General features: G+C 38.3%; 2 pseudogenes; both read right to left on the bottom strand.

The window, feature by feature from the left end:
* Positions 1-1,684: 1,684 nt before the first annotated feature.
* On the bottom strand, positions 1,685-2,408 carry LOC137761437 (small nuclear ribonucleoprotein-associated protein N pseudogene; annotated as a pseudogene).
* Positions 2,409-2,483: 75 nt separating this feature from the next.
* On the bottom strand, positions 2,484-2,793 carry LOC137760706 (SNRPN upstream reading frame protein-like; annotated as a pseudogene).
* Between the last annotated feature and the right edge of the window lie 2,105 nt (positions 2,794-4,898).

Below are 4,898 nucleotides of genomic sequence, written 5' to 3'. Positions count from 1 at the left end.
GTTGATAGTGAATTTATCTTATTTCTTTTAACACTAGAGCAAAATAAATTTCTTCTCTCATAGCATTGTAATGTGTTATACCACCTCTTAGTTCATGCAAAGAATTGAACAACAAATGAACTCTACATTCCTTTACTTCTAAATTATTTTAACATTTCTAGCTGGAACGGACACAAAAAAGGGACAGCTGTCTATTCTTACTTTCTGTTATCATTTAAAAAAAATGCAATAGAACATTTCATAAGGCAGGAGGAGTGACCTCTTAAACAAGCCTGGTTCAAGACCTGATACAAAGTCCTAATTATGTCAGATTTGAATTTGAATACCTATGGCAAGCTAAGCAGTAGGTTAGGCCTATTTCCACGTGTTCTTTTAAAAAAAAAAGATAGTAACAATTATGTATACTATTTTGGGTATGTTATACAAAATTATCCAGCTCTCATTGAGAGTTTATATAATGTGCCCAGTATTGTTGTAAATGCTTTGCATAAATAATTTGATCTAATCCTTATAACAACCCTATTAGTCTTGTTTTGCAGATGAGGAAACCAAAGTACATAGGTGAGCAGTTTGCTCACAGATTCTGAGATCTGAATGATTGCAAAATCCTTTCTGTTAGTTATATTATAAAGCTTACATACCTTGGTAGACATTTGTGGGTATATAGGACTATACAGGAATCCAGTGTGTGGGAGAACAGTATTCTTGATATGTGTAAGAGCACTTAAGGAGTGGAGGACAAAGGCAAACATACAAGTGTGATGGGGAGTGGAGAATTGCTGTAGGAGTTCTGTTAAAGCTTCAAAAGACAAGGTTCTTATCAACTGGGTATTTGTACCTTAATCACTTGACCCTAAATTAGAAAACACAGAGAACTATTCAATCCTGTCTCAACTTCCTATAGCACTTTGAGCATACACCAGACAATTTAACATTTCATTATAACTAGTCTTGTGTTGTTTAAAGTTTATCCTTAATGATAAAAACCAATTTGGCATTTAAATATTCCACAACATTTTTACAAAAAAAGCTGTTGGAATTTTCATATGGATTGCAGTGAATCTGTAGATGGCTTTAGGCACTATTGCTGTCTTAATGATAGTGTCTTCTAATCCATAAACACAGGATGTCTTTTCATTTAGTGCAGCAATGTTTTATAGTTTTCAGTGTACAAATCTTTCACCTACTTGGTTAAATTTATTCATAGATATTTATTCTTTTGGATTCTATTGCAAATGGAATTGTTTTCTTAATTTTCTTTATGGGTTGTATACTCAAAACACTAACATAGATGATTTTTGTGCATTGATATTGAACCCTGCAACTTTGTTGAATTTGTTTATTAGCACTAAACTTTTCTGGTGATTTTTTTTTTTTTTTCCATTTTCTCTATATAGGATAATATCATTTGCAAATAGGGGTAGTTTTACTTCTTCCTATCCAATGGGATGCCTTTTATTTATTTATTTTTCTTGCCTGATTACTCTGGCTAACATGTCTAGTATAATGTAGAGTAGTAGTAGTGAAAGTGGGCATCCTTGTCTTTTTTCCCCACAGTTTAATTGCTCTATGCATTTATTAGCTAATATTAATGCAGCAGAGGGGAGAAAAGCTCACAAACACTCCACATATTTCACAAGACGCATTGCAGGAAACAAAGTGACTAAGAAGGATCAATAGTATCCTAGGGTCTTGGTGGACACATTTCTGGAGGAGATGGACCTCTTATTTCTGGTGGAGGGGGGTCTCATTCCTGGAGGGGGCATGCCTATTTGCATCCCTCAAGTAGGGGGGAGCCCAATTGGTGGGCCCATGGGTGATCGTATTCCAGGTGGAAGAGCCATAATTCCTAGAGGTGGGGTTGCTCGACCAACAGGTGTGGGGGCAGTCCCCCATCCTGGTGGATATTGAGTTGGGGCTCTAGCAATGCTGGCAGCAGCAGCAACTGCAGCAGCTGCTACAGTGCCTCTTCCCTGTGGGATCATTACCTGTTGGGATGGCCCCCAACCCCTCGGACAGGGCCTGCTAACCCAGGAGGAGCCTGGGGAATTTGAACACCAGCTGGACCATCTCTGCCAGCTGCCCTGCCAACTCCAGGGCCTCCTGCAGCTCCAGCAAGTGGTACCGAAGCAATGCCAGTATCTTTGGGGGGGTGGTCGCTCCACAGTCATGGAAAACAAGTTCCCCCCACGCAGCAACACCTGACCCAAAACCCGTTTTTCTTCACGCTCTGCCTGCTTCGCATTCTTTGGCTTGATCTTCCTGAACTCATCACAATCACAGAGGATCAAGTTCATATGCTTGTCAAAAGCCTTGAAGGTGCCAATGAAGATCTGGCCATCTTGCAGGATACATCTCATCCTAGAGTCAATGTGCTTCAGCATCTTGCTGCTCTTTCCCAGAGTCATGACTGCTGTTCCACCAAATCCAATACCTACAGGAAAGTTTTGGGATCCTTGAGACCTAAGGGAAGGCTGTTTTTTTTTCTCTTGGAATCAGCTACCCAGGTGTTCCAATACTGCTTTAACCACCTCTTGGTGTCTCAGCTAAGAATGCCTGTCTCAGTTCCGCATGGAAATCCACCACAGGTACTTGCTGCTGCTGCTGAGACCACCTCGGGTACAGGCGACACTCCTGGTTGCTCAGCGAGGCTGTCCTTCTGCGTTTGACTTGGACTTCCACCTCTAGGATGTGCTATTCCATAGTCCATCTCAAGTGTAACCGGTCCCTGGCCCTGCTCCATCGTGCCACTGGCCGCTTCTCAGTACAGAATGTCTCCAGCGGCCGTTCCATTCTGCCTGGGCATCCTTGTTTTGTTCTTGATCTTAGGAGGAAAGTTTTAGTCTTTTAGCATTAAGTATGTTAGCTGTGGGTTTTCCATAAATGCCCTTTATGAAGTTGAGGAAGTTCTATTCTTATTCCTCCCTCTTACTCCTTCTATTCCTATTTTTCTGAGTGCTTTTATCATGAAAGTGTGTTGGGTTGTATCAAATGCTTTCTGCATCAAGTGAAATGATGTGGTTTTTCTTCTTTGTTCTATTAATGTGATATATTACATTGGTTGATATTCTTATATTGAACCACCCTTGCATTCCTGAGACAAATACCACTTGGTGGTATATAATCCCTTTACTATGATATTGTATTTGGTTTGCTAGTGTTTTGTGAGGAATTTTTTCATCTGTATTTGTAAGAGAGATTTATCTGTAGTATTTTTTTCTTGTGTCTTTGTCTGGCTTTGGTATCAGGGTAATGCTGGCCTCAAAATGAATTGGGAAGTGTTCCCTGTTCCCTCTGCTTTTATTTTCTAGGAAGGGACTGAGGTGGATTGGTATTAATTCTTTAAATAGTTGGTAGAATTCACTAGTGAAACTATCTGGTCCTGGACTTTTCTTTGTTGGGATGTTTTTTGTTTTTTAATATACTTTATTTTTTAGAGCAGTTTTAGGTTCACAGCAAAGTTGAGCAGAAAGTACAGAGAGTTCCCATATATCCCCTGCTCCCTCCCTCCCTAAAACCTTCCCCAGTATCAACATCCCTCACCAAAGTGGTACATTTGTTGCAATCAATGAACCTACATTGACACATCATCACCCAACATCCATAGCTCACATTAGGATTCACTCTTGGTGTTGGGAGGTTTTTGATTACTGATTTAACCTCTTGTTATAGGCTTGTTCATATTTCCTATTTCTTGAGTCAGTTTTGGTAAATTGTGTTTCTAGGAATTTGTCCATTTCATTCAGGTTATTTAATTTGTTGGTGTATAATTGTTCCTTTATTTAAATGAGGTTGGTACTCTCATTTCTGAGTTTAGGTATTTGCATCTTCAGTTTTTCATAGTCAGTCTGGCTACAGGTTTGTCAATTTTGCAGATCTTTTCAAAGAACCAGCTTTTGATTTCCTTGATTCTGTTTTTCTATTTTATCGCCACCCTAAGTTCAATTGTCTTCCTTCTGCTAGTTTTGGGTTGTTTGCTCTTTTTTTTCTAGTTCCTTAAGGTGTAATGTTAGGTTGTTGATATATGAACTCTTTTTTTTGTTTGTTTAGCTCAGTTAACTGTTATCTTTATTATTGACACTCTTAAACCAACAGTTGCAGAGGTGTGCCACTAGTTTGTGGTTACAAGAGTGTATGTATATAATTTTTTTAAGTTTTTTTTTTATTGTGGTAAAATATGTATTACCTGATTTATGATTTTGACCATTTTTAAAAATGTAAAATTCAGTGTCATTAAGTACATTCATATGTTGTGCAACCATCACCACTATCCATCTCCATAAATTTTCAACAGCCCAAACTGAAACTCTGTACCTAATAAACAAAACTCTCCATTCTGCTTTCCCTTAACCCTGGGTAACCACTATTCCACTTTCTGTCTCTATGAATTTGATTATTTCAGGTATGTCAAATAAGTGGAATCATATACTATTTGCCCTTTTGTGTCTGATTTATCTAGTATAGTGTCTTAAAGATTCATCTGTGCTGTAGCATATCAGAATTTACTCCTTCTTAAGGCTGAATAATATTCCATTGCATGTATATACTGCATTTTATCTATTCATCCATCAAAGGACATGTGAATTACTACTTTTTGGCTATTGTGAATAATGCTGCTATGAACATTGGTATACAAATAACCTTTTGAGTCCCTGCTTTCAATTATTTTGGGTATCTACCTAGAGGTGTAATTGTTGGATCATATGGCAATTGTGTGTTTAACTGTTTGAGGAACTTCCATACTGTCCTCAATAATGGCTGTACCATGTTACATTCCCACCAGCAATGAGCAAGGGTTCCAGTTTCTCCACATCTTTGCCAACACTTGTTATTTTGCTTTATTGGTAATAGCCATCCTAATGGATATGAAGTGATATCAATTTGCATTTCCCTAATGA

Source organism: Eschrichtius robustus, chromosome 3 (genome assembly GCF_028021215.1).
Source record: "Eschrichtius robustus isolate mEscRob2 chromosome 3, mEscRob2.pri, whole genome shotgun sequence".
Classification (NCBI taxonomy): domain Eukaryota; kingdom Metazoa; phylum Chordata; class Mammalia; order Artiodactyla; family Eschrichtiidae; genus Eschrichtius; species Eschrichtius robustus.
The sequence above is the reverse complement of the archived record's forward strand: the minus strand, read 5'-3'. Positions and strand labels throughout refer to the sequence as shown.